General features: G+C 34.6%; 1 protein-coding gene across 10 annotated transcripts in view; it reads left to right on the top strand.

The window, feature by feature from the left end:
- Positions 1–21,602, top strand: part of LOC110599405 (coiled-coil domain-containing protein 43) — a 181,515-nt gene that overhangs the window by 87,399 nt on the left and 72,514 nt on the right. For 8 of the 10 annotated variants that reach the window (XM_078034723.1, XM_078034722.1, XM_078034719.1 and 5 more), the window contains one exon: positions 1,926–17,632. The exons of 1 other annotated variant lie outside the window; for it this stretch is intronic. The gene's annotated coding sequence lies outside the window, so the exon portion shown is untranslated. The remainder of the gene's footprint in view (positions 1–1,925; positions 17,633–21,602) is intronic. One more of the 10 variants, XM_078034727.1, reaches the window with a different exon arrangement.

Genomic DNA, 21,602 nt, shown 5'->3' with positions numbered 1-21,602 from the left:
GTGGTGCTGGGGATTGTACCCAGAGTCTTGAGCATGCTAGGCAAACACTCTGCCACTGTCATATATCCTTTGATTTTCAGCAAAAGTGCCAAGAACATAAAATGGGGGAAGATGGTCTCCTCAGTAAATAGTGCAGGGAAAACCAGTGCTATCATGTGGGAATTTATCAAGTGTCCTCCAAAGGGTCACTGTGATTAAAGGCTTGGTCTGCAGGGTAGTGCTATTAGGAGATGGTGAAACCTTTCAGAGGTGGAGGCTAGTGGAAGGTCCTAGGTCTTTGGAGATGTGAAGTATTTCTCATGTGACCCCTCTGGTATTTCCTGTAAGAGGATTGTTACAAAAGAAACAAGGCTAGCCCCACCCAACCTTTTTCTCTCTGCTTCTGTTTAAGATGTGACTGTTTTCTCTTACCTATGCTTTCACTGTGATGTGCTACCATCTCCTGCTTTCACCAGAAGCCAAAACATGGGGCTGCTTGAACCTGGACTTCTAATTTGCAATGCTATGAGCTAAAGAAACTTCCATTTTTTTATAAGTAGCATATGTTGGCTATTTTCTTACCATAATGCAAAACTAATAGAGAAAATTGTTTCTGAGAAGTGGGGACAGTATACTATAACTATACTGAAAGAAGTGGAAGAGCCTTTTTGAATTAGTTGATAAGAAGATGTTGGAAGAATTTGGAGGATCAGAATAGAAAGTGTCTGGAATGCTGTGAGCAGAGTGTTAGAGATGATTCTGGTGAGGGAATTGAAGATCATAAGCTGATAGAAATGTGGACAGGAAAGGCCATTATAATGAGTTCTCAGATGCAAATGAAGATTCCTTTGGGAATTGGAGAAAAGATACTCTTTACACTGTGTCAAAAAAGCTGGATGCATTGTGTTCATATTCAAAGTCTTTGGGGAAAGCTAAAAGTAATGCTGATAGATAGTTTATTTGGCAGAAGAAATTTCCAGGCAGCAAAGCATTCAGGCTTCAACATGAGTATTATTATTGTTCAATTTTAGTTGAGTTTCACAGTGACCAAAAGGAAGCAGAGTGGAAAGATTTAGAAAATTCATGGTATGACTATGGAAGAAGTAAAGAAATTAGGTAAGAATGTAGCCAAGGAGTGGGTGGTTGAACAGTGGTTTGCTAAAAAGAGATTAGTAGGAATGCTAATCAATAGGACCATAGGAAAGATGCTTTGGGGGCATCTTGGAAGTCTTTGGGGCTGCCTCTCACTTTACAGGCCCATCAGAGGCCTATGAGTGCAAATTTGTTTCAAAGACCTTCCAGGGAATTATTATTCCATGAAAGAGGTCCAAGGGCCAGCTCAGATTCTGGCCTACCAACAAAGTGTTCCATGGTTTCTGCAGCCATGATTCAAGTGGGCCCAAGTACAACTCATGCTGGAGGTAGAACTTGACATTGTTCACATGGTGATGATAATGCTGATTTTACAGGTATGAAGAACACAAGGGGTTTGAGGGCATGACATCTTTCACCAAGATTTGAAAGGAAAGCCTGGGAATCAAGGTAGTGTCCTACAGGTTGAAGTCCCTGCAGGTAGGCCCTGATAGGGTGATGCCCTGTACTGCTTGGGAATGAAGATGAAGTGGAGATTGCAAGAAGGTAGATGTGCCAACAATGTGCAACACCTATCAGGCAAAATTGCAGGCAGTATGCAAAACCAGCCTTAGAGAGTTTCCATATGGACTGTGGCCAACAAAGCCACAGAGCCTTGGAGAACTGCTTTCTACTGTAGTGTTCCCAGGATACCAGCATTGAAACTTTAGAATTCAACATTTGACATGCTGTGTCTTGCTTTGGGCTAATTCTTACTTTCTATTTTCCTATTCTTCCCTTTTGTAAGTATAATGTTTACCCTGTGCCACCATTGTATATTGGAAATATATAACTTTTTTTTTTTAATTTTACAGGAGTTCACAGTTGAAAGAGTTTGCCTTGAGTCTCAGAGGAGACATTGGACTTGGAGTTTTGAGCAATACAGGAATGTAAGAGCCTGAGACTCTGGGGAATAGAATTAATACATTTTGCATTGTGAGATAGACATGAGTCCCTGGAGACCAGGAGTAAAATGTTATGGTTTAAATGTGGTGGAGTGTCTGCCAAGAGACCATTATGATTGAATACTTGGTCTAAAGGTTGATGCTATTGGGAGATGATGGATCCTTTGGGAGGTTCGGGAGGTCCTTGGTTCACTATGGCATGGGGTATTTCTCATGCAACCCCATCAATAATTTTCACAAGAGGGTTGTTATAAAAAAAGGAAGACTGGACTCACCCATTCTCTTTCTCTTTGCTCATGCTTGAGATATGACAGCTGGCTCCTATATGTATGTATTCCCACCATGATATGCCACCATTTGTAACCTTAACCAGAGGCCAAACTTAATGGGGGTTACACAATCTTGGACTTTGTGCCTCCCTAAATATAAATTAAATAAACCTTTTTTTCTTTAGAAAGTTACCTGCCTCAGGTATTCTGTTAATAGTGATGAAAATATGACGAACAACTGGATATATAAATGTACAGCAATAAAATTGAACACATATCTCTCACTTAGATACAAATATTAATTCAACATTGATCAACAATTTAACATAATACCTGAAGATTTAAAACATAGGGGAAAAGCTCAATGACATTGATTTTTGGACAACAATTTTTGGATATGAACCCCAAAGCACAGGCAACAAACAGGAAAATAGACAAATAGGATTACATCAAATAATAGTTCATACAAAATGAAGAAAATAAGCAATAGAGTTAAGATAAAACTTATGGAATGAGAGAATGTGTTTGATAAAGGGTTACTATAAAAATGAATTAGGAACACAAACAATTGAACAGCAGAAAACAACTAAACTGATTACAACCTGGGCAAAATATGTGAGTAGTCATTGCTCAAAAGAAGGCATAAAAGCATTCAACAGAGATGTGAAAAAATATTCAACATCACTATTTCTTAGTGATATGCAAATTAAAACCACAATGAGATATCAACTCATGCCTGTTAAAATTTCTAATTCTAAAAAGTCAGAAGACAAATGCTGTTGAGGGTGTAGAAGAAAGTGAACCCTGGCAAATACTTGATAAGAATGCAAATTATCAGAGCCATTATGGAAAATAATGTAGAAATTTCTCAACAAATTAAAAATAAAACAGCCTATTATCCAGCCATACCCTACTGGATATATATCCAAAGGAAATGTTGAAGAGATATCTGCACTCCCATGTTCATTTCAGCATTATTCACAATAGCCAAGATATGAAATCACCCTTAGTGTCTATTGATAATGAATAAAGAAAATGTGTAAAATAACTAAATATATATAATACATTACACAAACAAGCGCGCACACACACACACACACACACACACACACACAGAAGAATGCTATTCAGTCTTTAAAAACAGAAGTCCTGTCATCTGTGACAATTTGCATGAAACTGGAGGATATTATATTAAATAAGTCAGGAGCAGAAGGAAAAATACTGCATAAAGTCACTTATCTGTGGGCTCTGATATAGTTGAACTCATAGAAGAGTAAACTGTTTGTACCATGGACCTTTACCAGGCAGGGCTAAGGAGTAGGGGAAATGCTGGTCAAACAATACAAAATCACAGTTAGATAGGAGGAACAATTTCAAGAGCTATATTGTTGTATAAAACATGGTGACTATGTTCACAAAGATGTATGGCATTCTTTGGGGGAGTTCCAACAGAAATACTTTATTAAAGAAAAAGGAAAGATTAAAATTTTTTTTAGTTATGATGATAGAACACCAGAATATACCTCGGTGTAATCACAAAAGCATGGAATACAGCCTGCTCTGATTCAGTCCTCAGCACTTTCCCATCACCCTCTATGCCCCTTCCTCCATTCTACCAATCCCTCTTCAATCCATTTACAAGTCATTTTTATTCCCTCACCCCCTTACGTTTGAATAGCTTCCACATACCAGAAAAAAAATTTTCAACTTTTGACTTTTTGGGGACTGGCTTATTTCACTTAGCATGATTTCTCCAGTTCCAACCATTTACTGGAAAATGCCATAATGTCATTCTTCTTTATGGCTGAATAATACTTCATTGTGTGTGTATGTATGTGTGTGTGTATATATATATATATATATATATATATATATCACATTTTTCTTTCCCGATTCATCTGTTGAAGGCTACCTAGGTTTGTTCCATAGCCTAGCTATTGTGAAATGTGCTACTATAAACATTGATGTGGCTGCATCATTGTAACATGCTGATTTTCAATCTTTTGAGATGGCTAGGTCAAATGGTAATTCCATTTCTAGAATTTTTAGGAATCTCCATACTGCTTTCCAGAGTGGTTGCACTAATTTACAGTCCTATCAATAATGTATGAGTGTGCCTTTATTTCACACATCCTCACCAACATTTATTGTTAATTGTATTCTTGTTAATTTCCATCTCATTGGAATGAGATGAAATTTCAGTGTAGTTTTAATTTGCATTTCCCTAATTGCTAGAGATGTTGAATATTTTTTTCATATACTTGTTGACCATTCATATTTCTTTTTTTGAGACATGTCTAGTTAGTTCCTTTGCCCATTTATTAATTAGTTTTGTTTTCTTTTGGTGTTAAGTCTTTTGAGTTCTTTGTATATTATGGATATTAATACCCTGTATGAGGAGCAGGTGGCAAAGATTTTCTCCCATTCTGTAGGTTATCTCTTCATGCTCTTAATTGGTTCCTTTGCTATGTAATTTGCTTTGTAATTTAATGCTATCCTATGTATTGATTTTTCATATTATTTCTTGCATTTTAGGAATCTTAAGGAAGTATGTTCCTGTGCTAACATGTTGGAATGTGAGGTCTACAATTTCTTCTAGCAGTTGCAGTGTTTCTGGTCTAATTCCTATGCCTTTGTCCATTTTTTTTTTTTTTGTACCAGGGATTGAACCCAGAGGTGCTTAACCACTGAATCACATCCCCAGCCCTTTTTTATATTTTATTTAGAGACAGGGTCTCACTGAGTTGCTTAGGGCCTCACTAAGTTGCTGAGACTGGCCTCAAACTCATCATCCTCCTGCCTCAGCCTCCTAAGCCATTGGGATTATAGGCATGGACCACCATGCCCCACTGTCTTTGTCCACTGTAAGTTGAATTTTGTGCAGAGTGAGAGATATGGGTTAAATTAAATTTCATTTTACTGAATATGGATTTCCAGCTTTCTTGGCATAATTTACATAAAGGGTTGTATTTCCTCAATGTATGTTGTTGGCACCTTTGTCTAGTATGAGATAACTGTATTTATGTGAGTTTGTCTCTGTGCCTTCTATTCTGTTCCATTGGACTTCATGTCTGTTTTGATGCTAGTACCATGCTGTTTTTGTTACTATAGCTTTGTAGATAAATTTGAAGTCTGGTATTGTGATGTATCCTGCTTCAGTTTTCTTGCTAAGGACTTCTTTGGCTATTCTGGGTCTCTCATTTTCCCAAGTGAATTTTATAACTGCTTTTTCTAGTTCTGTGAAGAATGTCATTGGATTTTTGAGGGGAATGACTTTGAATCTCTACAGCACTTTTGATAGTATGGTTATTTTGATAATATTAATTCTGCCTATCTAGGAATATGGGAGGTCTTTCCATTTTCAAAGGTCTTCAAAGTCTTTCTTTAGTGTTCTCTAGTTTTCATTGTAAAGATTCTTCACCTCTTTTTTTATATTGATTCCCAAATATTTTATTTTTTGAGGCTATTGTGGATAGGATAGTTTTCCTAATTTCTTTTTTAGCAGATTAATTATTGGATTCATCACTCAAATGTGAGTGTTCATCTTGTATCCTGTTACTTTGCTGAATTCATTTATGAGCTCTATGGCATACTTAAAATTGCTGAGAGTATGTTTTAAGTGTTCTTATTACAAACATGATAAGTATGTGAGGCAATGCATATGCTGATTGGCTTAATATAGTCATTTTATAAAGTATACATCAAATTAGTATATCTCAAAACATTGTACATGATACAGATACACATTTTTAATATTTATTTCTTAGTTACAGTTAGACACAATACCTTTATTTTATTTATTTATTTTTATGTGGTGCTGAGGATCGAACCCAGGGCCATGCATGTATGAGGTGAGCACTCTACCACTGAGCCAAAACCCCAGCCCAAGATACACACTTTTTGTCAGTTAAAATTAAAAAGTAATATTAACTTAATAAAACTCAAACAACTTTACACCTTAAGGAAATTGGAAAAGAGAACAAAATAAACCTAATTCAATAGAAAGAAAGAGATTAAAACAGATAAGTGAAAAGACAAACAGAAAAACAATGAGAAAAATCAATGAAATAAAAGTAGGTTCATTGAGAAGATCTATAAAGTTCACAAATTTTGGCTATATTGACAAAGAAAATGAGAGTAGACTCAAGTTATTAAAAGCAGAAATATGTGGAGACCTTAGTGTCAATATTACATAAATAAAAAAGATTATAAGAGATTATTATAAGCCACTGTACATCAATGAATTGGAGAGTATAAATGAAATGGAAAAATCACTAGGATTACAGAAAATACCAAAACTGACTCAAGAAAAAAATAAGAAATTGTAACAGAACTGTAACATGTAAATCAATTAATTAAGCAAAACTCTCCCAACAATTCCAAGACCAGATGCCTTCACTATCAATCATTTAAAGAGGAATTAACATTTATCTTCCTTAAACTCTTCCAAAACTTAGAAGAGGAGAAAGCGCTTTCTAATTCATAATGAGTCCAGCATTATCTTGATACCAAAACCAGACAAAGATATCACAAGAAAATTACAGACAAATATCTCTTGTGATTATAGATGCAAAAACTCAAAAAATTCTAGCAAATTATTTCAGCAACATATGAAAGAAATTATACATCATGGTAGAGTGAGATTTATCCCAGGATTCCAAGGATGGCTCAAAATACAAAGATAAATCAATGTAATATAGTACAATAATAGAAGTAAGGGAAAAATCTGTCACAATAATTTTAATTGATGGAGCAAAAGCATGTGAAAACACTCAAAACCTTTGTATGATAAAAAGACATAAAATGTTAGAAATAGAAAAGCGTTTTCTCAAACAGATAAAGGGCTTTGAAGGGAAAAACACAGATAATATGGAATTACAAGGGCTGTAAAAAAATAACATAATTGAAAGTGGAAGAGAGTTGGAGGACTCTCATTCTGATTTCAAAACTTATTAAAAAGTCACTGTGATCAAAACAGTGTGGTATTGGCATAAAAACAGACATATAGACAAATGGAATAGAATTGAGAGTACAGAAATAAAACCATATAACAATGGCCAAATGATTTTTGACAAGGATGCCATGGCCATTCAATGAGAAAGGAGAGTCTCTTCAACAAATTGTGGTATACCTTGGTATCTACATGAAGAAGAGTGATGTTGGAGTCTTTCTCACACTACAGATCAAAATCAATTCAAAATGGATCACTGACATAAATGTGAGAACTGAAACTATATACCTCTGTATGAGTCAGGTTCCCCTGAGAAACAAACCTCTATACATATATCTTAAGGAATTGACTCATGCAACTATGGAAGTTAAGTCCACAATCTGTAAGGTGGACTGGCAAACTGGGTATTCAAGAAGAGCCAATGTTACAGTTCATGTGCAAAGACCAACAGGCTGGAGATTCAGAAAAGAGCTGGTGTTGTAGTTCAAGTCCCAAAGCCCATCTGCTACAGAATTTCCTCCTCTTCAGGGGAAGTCAGTCTTGTTCTAATTAGGCCTTCAGCTGGTTGGATGAGGTACACTGATATATTGGAGGGCAATCTGGTTTACTCAGAGTTCACCAATTTAACCTCATCCTAAAATACCCCCATAGAAACCACCAGAATAATTTCTTTCTTTGTTTTTTGTTAGTTTTTTGGGTCTGGGGATTGAACCCAGAGGTGCTTTACCACTAATCTACATCCCCAGCCCTTTTTATTTTTTTATTTGGAAACAAAGTCTCACTAAGTTGCCTAGGGCCTTGCTAATTTGCCAAGGCAGGCCTTGAACTTGCAACCCTTCTACCTCAGCCTTCCAAGTCTCTGGGATTACAGAAGTGTGCCATGGTGCCTGGCCAGAATAATGTGGTTTTTTTTAATATTTAATTTTTAGTTGTAGTTTGACACAATACCTTTATTTTATTTATTTTTACATGGTGATAAGGATTGAACCCAGGGCCCCGCATGTGCTAGGCAAGTATTCCACCACTGAGCCACACCTCCAGCCCCAGAATAATGTTTGATTACATATCTGGGCACTGTGGTCTAGTCCTATTGACACATAAAATTAACCAGCATAGGCTTTTAGAAGATAATATAGTGATGCATCTTTATCACTTTGTATTTGGCTTTGACTTATTAGATATGATATCTACAGCACAAGTAAATAAAGAAAAAATAAGTAAATCATACTTTGAAATTAAAAATCTGCATTGATACATGATCAGGAAAGTTAAAAGATAACATACAGAGTAGGAGAAAATATTTTCAATTCATATATCCAATAAGGGTCTAGTACCCAGGATATATTAAGAATGATTATAATTCAACAACAAAAATATAAAAAACCTAGTTAAAATTGGCAAAAGACTTGAATTTTTCCAAAGATGATATATAAAAGATCAGTGAGCATATGAAAAATAATCAGCATCATTAGTCATCAGGGAAATACACAATATGATACAAAACAACTCCCACTATGGTGAATATAAAAAAAAGAGAAAATATGTGCTGATGAGGATCTGGAAAATTGGAACTTTATGCATTGCTGATGGGAATATCAAATGGCACAGCTGCTGTGAAAAGTAGAATGGTGATTCCTCAAAAACTTAAACATATGATTACCATATGACTCAGCATTTCCACTCCTAGATATATATCCAAGAGAATTGAAAATGGGCACTTGAACAAATACTTGTGCATTAGTTCATAGCACATAAAAGTGGGAAACAGTCCAAATTTTCATCAGTGGATGAATGAATAAACAAATGTGGTATATTCACATAATGAATTGTTATTTACATATAAAAAGATCGAAACACAGAGACTTGCTAAAATGTGCATGAACTTTGACAATATTATGCTAACTGAAATAAGGGGAAAAGTCACATGTTGAATTATTCCTTGAAATATCCAAATTATGTAAATATATAGAGATAGAAAGAAGAATGGTCATTGTCAATGGGCTACAGAGAGCAGAAAAATGGATATATGTGTTTAATTGATAGAGAGATTTCTTTTAAAGGGATAAAGATGTTTTCAAACTTGTTATTCACACAACATTGTAGATTTACTAAATGCTACTAAACTGTAAACCTAAAATGATTAACGTGAAAATCTTAATAAAATTTTTAAAAAATGGAACCAAGTGAAACTGGATTTATTGTGTGTCCTTCTCATTTGCTTGCCTTTATTATATACATTTTATGGCCCAGAAAATTCTCCTTTTTATTTTCTCTCCCTTCCATTAGGATTAGATTGATGAGGAAAAATCAAAGTAGTTGTGAGTTTCTTTCTCAGCCTTTCTTTCCAGGTCAAAGATGTTTTTGATAAGAGGAGAGGGGCCCCAGTGGAATCACTGATCTCAGTGAAAATATAATTACATTGACTGAATAAAGCTGGTGAATGGAGTTGAGGAAAGAAACAAAATACAGGACGAAAAAAAATTGTCTTGAGCAAATGTGTTTATGAAGTTGTCACTTAAGTACATGGGAAAGGCTGGGAAGAAAGGATAGGTTTGGTGACCAAAAGTCTTGAGTCCTCTTTGGCCTTGTTAAATTTGAGATACTTATAAATCAATAGAGATGTTAAATATACAATTAAGTATATGACGTATCTACTGCCTTTAGAGAGGAGGTTTAATTTCCAGAACTCGGTCTTTAACACTTTGATTAGCTCTTAGCTTCTGAAATCATTTATTCATCAGCCTGTCAGTCAGCATACAGCAGATATTGGGTTAGGCCACTGGAATACATAGATTAAAGACACAGTCTGTGTCCTTGAAGATTTAATGGTAGAGTGTGGGGAGAGGTACATAAAAGTGCCAATTATAGAAGAGCATGTCACAGACTACAAAAAGTTGAAGTACAAACTATGTTGAGGCATAGGGGAAGGAACAATTAATTGTGTCTCTAGGAGTCTGGCAAGAATTCACAGAAGAGGTGACATTTGTGCACAACAGAAGCTTTTCTAGGACAATGCTCTCTTCACCTGTAATGTATAGTAAAATTACAGAGGAAGCCTATGGAAAACAGAAGTTATAGATATAACCTTTGTTATAAAGGATGAATTAAGAAGATTACCCAAATTTCTGCTATTGTATTGATAAATTGTACTGAGAATTTATGATCTTAAAATCAAAGTCATAAATATTCAATTCTTCAAAACCTCTATCCCACAGCCCCTGCCTTTCACTCTGTTCTTGGTGTACAATGCCCTCCTCACATGGGCTGTGAGTATGGGTGATTACACTGATCTCCTCTGTTCAGTGTTAGGTGTTAGGGGTTTCACCATTCCCATAACCTTAGGGTGTGAATCCCTCCATAATCAATGGGATGAATAGGGGGCTGTTAAAACACCCACACACAGGAAACCTGATCCAGCTTAGTCCAGCCTCTGGTAGCCACAACTCCAACTGAGTCTCCTATGGTACCCGAGACACATCTATTCTGGACGAGTCCTTAGATATCAGACTTGTCCAAAGGCTACCTAGCCAGTTCAATTCTACAAGCAAACGCTGCACATCTATTGTGTGTTGACCTTATTTTACTAAGCATTGAGTATAAGGATGAATCGGACATCTTCAAGGTGACAGATATGTAACCAATATTTTTCATACAACACAGTAAAGGGCTCAGGGAGAGTTATGTAGGATGAAGTGGGACCAAACGGAATTTTCTGAAGGAGAGATCATTTGAAGAACATAAATACCACAAGGAAGAAGATAAGGTCAGTTTGGGAGGTAGTTCAGTGAAAGATTATGGGGATCAAGTTTTCAGAACCTATGAGTGTGACTCTAAGAAGCAGCTTGGTAAGCAGAGCACTTTCTCCCTCATCTGACCCATCTATCTTATCTCATTTATTTATTCACGTAAAGATGCTTACTGAATACTCACTGTATGCTAGTCAACATTCCAGTTGCTGGAACTCACATCTAGTAGGGAGAAATAAACAAACATTTAAGAAAAGCTCAGGTTAGGATTTAAGCAATGATTGGAACAAATTTAATGATGCTAAAGAGAAATTAGTTTGGGGGACACAAATTTAGATAGATTTCTCATGGAAGGATTTCTGGTTAATTTGAGCTGTGTAAATGATAAATGACGTATTAATGGTAAGTAACAAAAATCTATTATTATTTTACATAGATCTGGGGTTTGATTTAGCCTAATTAGCTCTTCCAGATTCTCTTGGTATTTCTATGTTGTTTCTCCAGCATGATGGTTTCAGCATAGCTGGACTTTTTACATGGTAGGACAGAGTTCCAAGGAACATGTCCCTAGACAAAGACACATAAAACCTTTTCATGTTTTTCCAGGACTAACCATAGAAGTCACACAGTGACACTTTTTTTTTTTTTTTTTTTTTTTGGTATTCATTGAGGCAGTCTCAAAGAGCCACCAAATTTTGAATGGACGTAGCCTCTTCTTTTTGATAGTAAAACTGTCAAAGAATTTGAAAACATTTTTAAAAACACTCTGGATGGACCACTGGGAAATAGTGAATCAGGCTGTGAGAAATCTTGGAGAAGAACGTCAAGTTAAAAGAAAATGAAGACTCAAGCCCTAAAGGCAAGAAAGGAACAGAAAGGAGGCCATTGTTCCTATATTGTAGCAGGTATAAAGGAGAATAGAATGGTTTGAAGCAGATGGGGGACTTGGTTATATAGTCTATGAAAACAATGTGGATGTTATTCATATACAGGGGAGAACCAATCAAGAGTTTTAAGCAATGAAGTGACATAGCAGGATTACATATACACACACAGTATTAGTATTGGTATTTATCTTTCTGTGCCAGGTGTATTTCACATGACACAATGACCTCCAGGCTCTTCCAGATTATATTTACTTCTGTAATAAATAGTAAAAATAAAATAAATAAAGGTCCATTAACAACTGAAAAATTACAAAAAAAAGAATAGGACACTGTAAGTAACCTTAAAGCATTCTGAGCACTCTATCTATTACACTTCCAATTTCCCAGAAGAAATCACTAACCTGATTTGTATGTTAATCATTGTTTTGTTTTTCCTTTACAGGTTTACCATGTACATATGTAAACAATTTATTGTCTTGGTTTGCCTATTTTGACATTTATCAACATGGAATAATAATCTGGGCTGTATGTATTCTGACTTGCCCTTTTTGCTTTACATTATTTTAACCACCATTATTGAGGTACAATTTATATGCAGTAAAATGCACCCATCTTAAGTGTACAGCTAGGTGAACTTTTGAAAATGTAAGTACTCATGCAACCAGCAGCACAACTAAGATACAAACATTTGCATTATTCAAAAAAGTTCAGTCATGCCCCTTCCCAGGCAGTGTTTACCTCTGATTTCTGGTCCTCAGCAATCATCAATTGCTTTTTCTAGCCATAGATTAGAATTTTATTTTTTAGAATTCCAAATATCTAGGATCATATGATAATATTCTGTGTCTGTCTTCTTCACTCTACCTGAAGATTTTATATTTATTCATACTACATGACTTAGTAAAATGTTCCTTTTTTATTGCTAGGTACTAATCCATTGTTTAAACAAAGCAAAATATGCTTAATATTCACATATTGATTGGCACTTGATCAGTTTCAAGTTCCTGGCTATTTTGAATAAAGCTGATGATGATACTCAAATAGCCAGGCGTGGTGGCACATACCTATAATCCCAGCCATTCAGGAGGCAGAGGTAGGAGGATCATAAGTTTGAGACCATCCTGGGGAACTTATTGAGACCCTGTCTCAAAACAAAAAATTTAAAAAGAACTGGGAAATAGCTCTGTGACAGAGTGCTTGCCTAGCGTGGATCAGGCCCTGCCTTCAATCCCCAGTGCTGAAAAAAGTCTCATGAACAAATCTTTGTATAGACATGTGTTTTCAGTTCTTTTGTGAAAATACCAAGGAGCAAAAATGTCTGGGCATTTTGCTTTTTAAGAAACTGCTTGTTTTCTGAGTTGGATAGAGGATTTTATTTTTCAAAATTTGATTATTTATATCATCATTGGACTGGACGAGTTTTAAAATTCATTTTGAATACACACCATTCAATATGTATCTTGAAGATATGTTATTCCAGTCTGTGACTTGCATTTTCATTTTCTTAATGGGATCTTTTGAAGAGCAGAGGTTTTGCTTTTGAGGAATCCCAGGGGTTGTTTTTGTTTGTTTGTTTGTTTTCTACTTCACATTTTTTGCTTTCGGTGTCTTTGAGAATTTTCACCTGTACCAATGTTGTCCACGTTTGCATATTACATTTTCTTCAACAAGTTTTTTAGAGTTTTACCTTTTACATTTAGGTCCATGATCGATTGTGAATTAATTTTTGTGTATGGTAAGAGGTAATGGTCAAGATTCAGTTTTTCCCAGACAGACACAGTTAACTCTAGTATGACTCATTAAACAGACTATCATTTCCCTATTGAATTAACTTAGTACTATGGTTGAAAATCAATTTACTCTACACATGTAAGTCTATTTTTGGATTCTATTTTGTTCTACCATATGCCACTATCACACTGTATGATAATCTTTTTAGTATGTCTTCAAATTGGGTAGTGTAAATCCTATAATTTTGTTCTTACTTTTACAAAATTGTTTTGGCTATTTCAGATTTTTTGCCTTTCTACATACATTTTAGAATTTTGCTTGCAAATTTCTGCAAATGTAATTCCTGATATTTGGTCAGAATTGAGTTGAATATTTAAATCAAGTTTGGAGAAATTGATATTCTGACAATATTGAGTCTTTCAATGCAAGAATATGGCTTATCTATCTATCTATCTTTTTATTTATTTATTGTTCTCTGAGCAGTGTTTTTTTGTTTTGAGTTTTCAGATTGTATACATATTCAGTTAAACTTACCCCTAAGTGTTTCACATTTTTTTCGTGCTATTTAAAATGACATTTAAAATTATAATTTACAATTGTTTATTGAAAATTATGGAAATAAAAATTTACTTTTCATGCTGATCTTATACCCTGTGACTTCTGTTAAATTCACTTATAATTTTTATATATTTAACATTGTAGATATTTTCTACATATAAAACCATGTGATCTATAAATAGTTTTGTTCTTTATTTTCTTGTCTTCATTCTATTTATTTATTTTTTATTTTTATCAAACTGTTAGGAATTCCACACAATACTGAATATGAGTGGGGGTGGTGGTTGTCATAATTGCCTTATTCTTGATCTAGAGGGAAGGAATATTTAGTCTCTCAAAATATTTAATTATGATGTTGATGGTGGTTTTTAAAAATAGATGCACTTTCTAACATCATAGTCTAATTCTAATTTGAATCTTTTATTGGATGTTGAATTTTGCCACGTAATTTTTCTGGATCCCTTGAGATAGCCACATGGTCATTTTTATATGTACTTAATATGGTAAATTACAGTATTTTTAATGGTAAGTCAATCTCATAATATTGGGATAAACTTCATTTACTCATGAAGTGTTATTGGTTTTTATATATTGCTTAGTTTGCTTTGCTAAAATCTTTTTTAACATTTTGTTCATGAGGGAAATTGGTTGGTAGTCTACTTTTTATTATGACTATATCTGGTTTGATTCAGTTTAAGGCAGGCCTCATAAAAATCAGAGTGCTTGTGTAGAACTGGTATGAATTCTTCCTTAAATCAGCAACAAAGCCACCTCATCTCGGAGTTTTCTTTCTCCCTCTCTTCCCTCCCCTGTCCTCCTATCTCTTCTCTTTCTCTCCTTATGGTATTGGGGATTGGATCCACACATCATTATCCTAAGTACATGTATGAAGACATCCCTAGCCCTTTCTAAAAGTTTGTTTTGAGACAGGGTCATGGTAAACTGCCCAGACTGGCCTGGAACTTGTGATCCTCCTACCTCAACCTCCCAAGTTGCTAGGATTACAGGCATGCACCACGCACAGATTTTTTTATTATTGATTGTTTTCATTTTATTTTGACTATTCATTCTGATTATTGACAATATACTGAAACTTATTTTGTGGCCAAATACCTTGACTATCTTTGTGAAATTTTGTAGGTACTTCAAACAAACATGTATTCTAATGCTGTTGGGTGTATTCTTCTATAAATGTCAATTAGGTCAAGTTGGTTGATAGTGTTTTCCAGATGTTCTATATCTTACTGATTTTTCTATTTTATCAGTTATAGAGGGAGGATTGTTAAATCTCTGGCTGTAATTGTCTAACTTCAGAAAATTATGAATAATTGCCTATTTCTTTTTCCATTTTTATTTGCTTTATGCATTTTAAAGGTTCTACATTGAGTGCATAAACATTGAAGAACATTTTGTATTTCTGAAATTAACTATTTCATCATTATGAACTATCCTTTGATTGTGGAGGAAAGCAGCTGCAGGCTCATCTACATTGTCACAAATAATAATATCACTACACAGATATTCTATATTTAAGGCTGAATAGAATTATATTGTGAAGATTTACCACATTTTCTTTATCCATTCACCTGATGATGGGTACCTAGTTTGCTTCCATATCTTAGCTATTGTGAATAATATTGCAGTGAACACAGGAATGTATATATCTCTTAAGCACACTGATTTCAATTCTTCTAGATATATATACCCAAAAGTGGAGTTATTGGATCATAGGGCAATTCCCTTTTGTTTTTCTTTTCCTTTCTTTTCTTTTTTTAATTTATTTATTTTTTTTATTGTTGGTCGTTCAAAACCTTACACAGTTTTTAATACATCATATTTCACAGTTTCATTCAAGCGGGTTATGAACTCCCAACTTTACCCCGTATACAGATTGCTGTATCACATCAGTTACCCTTCGATTGATTGACATATTGCCTTTCTAGTGTCTGATGTATTCTGCTGTCAGTCCTATTCTCTACTATCCCCCTCCCCTCCCCTTTTCTCTCTCTACCCCTTCTACTGTAAATCATTTCTTCCATTTGTATTATCTTGTCTTACCCCTCCATTACATAGTTCTTGATATATCATATTTCACATTTTGATTCAAGTGGGTTATGCACTCCCATTTTACCCCGTATACAGCTTGCAGAATCACATCAGTTACACTTCCATTGCTTTACATATTGCCATCCTAGTGTCTGTTGTATTCTGCTGCCTTTCCTATCCTCTACTATCCCCCCTCCCCCCCTCCCCTCCCCTCTTCTCTCTCTACCCCCCCTACTGTAATTCATTCCTCCCCCTTGTAAAGGGTACACTTGTACATTGTTGGTGGGACTGCAAATTGGTGCAGCCAATTTGGAAAGCAGTATGGAGATTTCTTGGAAAGCTGGGAATGGAACCACCATTTGACCCAGCTATCCCCCTTCTCGGTCTATTCCCTAAAGACCTAAAAAGAGCATGCTACAGGGACACTGCTACATCAATGTTCATAGCAGCACAATTCACAATAGCAAGACTGTGGAACCAACCTAGATGCCCCTCAATAGACGAATGGATAAAAAAAATGTGGCATTTATACACAATGGAGTATTACTCTGCATTAAGAAATGACAAAATCATAGAATTTGGAGGGAAATGGATGGCATTAGAGCAGATTATGCTAAGCGAAGCTAGCCAAGCCCTAAAAAACAAATGCCAAATGTCTTCTTTGATATAAGGAGAGTAATTAAGAACAGACTAGGGAAGAAGAGCACGAGAAGAAGACCATCACTAAACAGGGTTGAGAGGTGGGAGGGAAAGGGAGAGAGAAGGGAAATTGCATGGAAATGGAACGAGACCCTCAGGGTTATACAAAATTACATACAAGAGGAAGTGAGGGGAAAGGGAAAAATAATCCTTTCTTTTCTTTTCTTTTCTTTTTTGAGAAAACTCCATATTGTTTTCCATAATGGTGTATTAATTTGTAGTCTAATAGTGAAAACATTTCCTTTTGTTTATACACTCACTGACACTTGTTATCTTTTGTCTTTTTCTTCTTTTGCTTTTGATAATAACCATTCTAGTAAATATGAGGCAATATCTAATTGTGGTTTTAATTTTTATTTCCCTGATAATTAGTGTTATGGTTTGGATGTTAAGTACCCCCCGCCAAAACTCATGTGAGACAATGCAAGAAGGTTTAGAGGAGAAATTATTGGGTTATGAGAGTCTTAACCCAAATGATGAATTAATCACCATTAATTGAGTGGTAATTGAAGTCAGGTGGGGCGTGGCTGGGAGAGGTGGGACATTGGGAGCATGGCTTTGAGTATATATTTGTATCTGGAAAGTGAAGATCTCTCTCTCTCTCTCTCTTTGTTTCCTGATCATCATGTGAGCCACTTCCCTCTACCACACTCTTCCACCATGGTGTCCTGCCTCACCTAGAGCCCCAAGGAATGGAGCCTGCTGCCTATGGATTGAGACCTCTGAAACTGTGAGTACCCAAATAAATTTTTCCTCCTCTACAATTGTGCTAGTTGGGTCACAGTCACAAAAAAGCTGACAAAAACAATCAGTGATAATGAGCATTATTATACGAGTGTTGTTAATTCGTATGTATTTTTCAGATGTGGCTATTTAGGTTCTTTGCCATTTTTTTACTGGTTGTTCAAAACATTTCAAAGCTCATGACATATCATATTTCATACATTAGATTCAAGTGGGTTATGAACTCCTATTTTTACCCCAAATACAGATTGCAGAATCACATCGGTTACACAACCACATTTTTACATGATAGTAGAGGATAGGAAAGGTAGCAGAATATAACAGTCACTAATATGGCATCTTTGCCATTTTTTAAATTTGATTATTTGTTTTCTTGCTCTTGAATTGTTTGACTTCCTTATATATTTTATAATATTAGCTCCTTATCAGGTGTATGGTTTGCAAATATTTTCTCCCATTTCTTGGATTGCCATTTTACTCTGCTAAGGTTTTATTTGCTACACAGAAAGTTTGTAGTTTGATATCATCCCATTTCTTAATTTTTAGCTTCCATTTACTGTGTTTTGGGGGTCATATCCAAGCAATCACTGCCCAGACCAATATCATGAAACTTTTCCTCTATGCTTTCTTTTAGGACCTTTGTAGTTTCAGGTCTTACATTTAAATTTATAATCCATTTTGAAAAGATTTCTGTGTACAGTGTGAGATAAGGATCCAATTTCATTCTTCTGCCTATGGTTATCCAGTTTTCTCAATATCATTTATTGAAAAGACTGTCCTGTCCTCATTGTGTGGTCTTGGTCCCTTTGTTAAAACTCAGCCCACCATACATGCTTGACTTTATTTCTGGGCTATTTAGCCTATTCAATGTGCCTGTTTTTATGCCAGTATTTTAATTGCTATTTTGATTACTATAGCTTTGTAATAGATTTTGAAGTCAGGCACTAAGTTTTGTTCTTTTAGGTTGAAATTGCTTTGACTATTTGAGGTTTTCTGTGTTTCTATACAAATTTTAAGGTAGATTTTCTATTTATGTGAAGATTGATTTTGGAACTGTATTGAATTCATCAATGGCTTTCAGTGATATGTACATTTTGGCAATATTAATTCTTATCTATGAACATAAGATATCTTTACATTTATTTGTGTTATCTTCAATTTCTTTCATCAATGTTTTATTGTTTCTAGTACCCATACCTTTCACTTCTTTGGCTAAATTTACTGCTAATATTTCATTTTTTGGTGTGATCATAAGTGGGATTGTTTTCTTAATTTTTTTTTTGGTAATTTGTTGTTAGTATATAGAAATGTTACTGATTTTTGTCTTGATTTACTATCTTGCAACTTTACTGACTTTGTTTATAAATTCTAATAATTATTGGTAGAGTCTTTAAGATTTTCTATATGTAAGATCACATTGCCAGAACACAGAGTCAATTTTACTTCTTCCTTTCCCATTTGTGTTACTTTCATTCCTTTTTCTTGTCTAATTGCTCTACCTAGTTTTCATTTACTGATTAAAATCTTTTTACTTATTAAAGGTCTGTTAGTCACTGGAAGAGGGTCCAAAGAGTTCCTTGAGAGAGGGAAAACTCAACTCAGGACAAGTGAGATCCTTGGCATATGTGACAGAAAAGAATTTCAGTATGTGCCAGTCAGAGACATGGGTTGAGTTTTATTTAAGAAAGTAAATATATATTCAAGGGAGAATGTAGACTATCTCAAGAGAGATGCACTTTGGGAATAAAGCAAATACATATGCAAGGGAGAATTCTGGTCATCTAGAGAGTGAGAGATGCTTTTGGGAATTTCAGGTTCTTCTTTTAAAGGAAACTTGGTGAGCAGTGGTCATGGGAAGGTATGTGAATATGACATCAGTCTGTTTGTTCTCAGGATCCTTAGACTGATGTGGTCCCAATTATCTAACAGATAGGTAACATTGGAAAATCCCCTAAATTATAGGCTTTTAAAAATATTATATGTGTCTTTGCTTAATCTATTTATTGGTGGCCTAAGTAACAGTTCATAAGGTAATTATCATAATTTATAGTAACTTTAAGTATAATGAATTTATAGTAACTTTAAGATTATAGATTTCTGAGAAATTGGAGAGTTATAGGCCTGGGAGAGAGATTGTCTTGGGGAGTGAGAGGCCTGGAAAGGTATCTGGAAATTTAAATTAATGTTATATTTCCTTGTCCTTCCTTTTGCTGCCATTCTATATTTTATTTCTTTTATCTCATATTCAGAATTTCTATTTCTTTTTTCTTGCATTATATATTTTTCCAATTTTTAATTTGTTTTTAGATATACATAATAGTATGGTATATTTTGACATATTATACTTACATGGGGTTTGTTTGTTCTTTCTATCCAGTTTTACCTCTACTTTTTAGGAATTGCTTTAAAGTCATTGTTCTCAAAACATGCAATAATAATACCCAAATACATTTTAGAAATGTAAATTCAAAGACCTCTCTCATCCTAGGGGCACTTTACCACTGAACGACATCCCCAGCCCTCTTTATTTTTTATTTTGAGACAGAGTCTTTCAAAGTTGTGTAGTCTGGCCTCAAACCTGTGATCCTCCTGCCTTAGCCTCTTGGGCTGCTGGGACTACAAACCTGCACCACCATGCCAGATCTCATCATTCTGATTTTTAACAAACTCTCCAAGTGATTCTGATAAAACAAAATTTTGAGAGAGTTGATGATCTAGTTTACAATATAAGGATACAACCCACCACTCTACTTTCAAATGATACTACGACTTCATGTAAAATGGCAGTACTTTACAATATACTTCTATTTCCTCACTTCCATCTTTTGTACTATTTCTGCAATCCATTTTAATTTTAGATATGCTTTCAGCTCCATAATACATTGTTGCTTTTGCTTATGTAGACAACTCTATTTTAAAGACATTAAAAGCAAGAAAAAAAGCATTTACATTTTTTATCATATGTTTGTAATTTTCTGCCCTCTACATTCATTTGTGTAGATTAATGATTCTCAGGTGGTGATTTATCCACTTCCACAGAAACATTAGGCAATGTTTGGAGATATTTTTGGTAGTCACAACTGGAAGGTAATGGTAGCACCTAGTGTGTACATGCAAGGGATACTGCCAAATGAATGGGACAGTTCACAGGACAGCCCACAATAATAAAAAATTACCTGGCTGAAAATGCTCATTCTTTAGAAAATCCTGATGTAGATCAAAGGCTGCATTTCATATTATTTCCTTCCTCCTGAAGAAATTTCTTTATTGTTTCTTTCAGTGCCTATCTGCTAGTGATGAATTTTCTTCCAGGTTTTCTTTGTCTGAAAAGATTTTTACTTCTCAACCATATTTACAGATATTTTTGCTACTTATAGAATTCCCAGTTAACTGTTAGATTTTTCTCTCAGGGCTGTAAAAATATTCTACTGTTTTCTGATATACATAGTTTCTAATAGGAAGGCTATGATCATTATTATCATTGTTCCTATGTACTTAATAGATTTTTATTCTGTGACTGTTTTTAAATTTGTTATTTATTTATAGTTTTCAGGAATTTTATTTTAATGTGGCTTGGTGTGGTTTTCTTTGTGTTTATACTACTTGAGTTTAGACTACTGGAGTTATGGGATCATATATTTCACCAAATTTAGCAAACTTTTAGCTATGTTTTAGTCAAATATTTTTCATTGTTTTGTTCTAGGATTTCAGTTACATTTATTTTCCATTATTTATGTCAACAAAGCTCTGTTTGTTAGTCTTTTGATTTCTCTGTTTCATTTTGATAATTTTCTATTGCTATTTTTCAAGTTTACTGATCATATCTTTTGCAGTGTCTAATATGCTCACATTCAATGAGTTACTTCTTTTGTATATCATTTTTATCACCAAAAGTTTATTTTCATTATATTTTTAAATTGAATTTTTCTCATCACCATGTTCATAGTTTCCTTAGA

Source organism: Ictidomys tridecemlineatus, chromosome X (assembly GCF_052094955.1).
Source record: "Ictidomys tridecemlineatus isolate mIctTri1 chromosome X, mIctTri1.hap1, whole genome shotgun sequence".
Classification (NCBI taxonomy): Eukaryota; Metazoa; Chordata; class Mammalia; order Rodentia; family Sciuridae; genus Ictidomys; species Ictidomys tridecemlineatus.
Note: the sequence above shows the minus strand (reverse complement) of the source record. Positions and strands in the feature narration are given on the sequence as shown.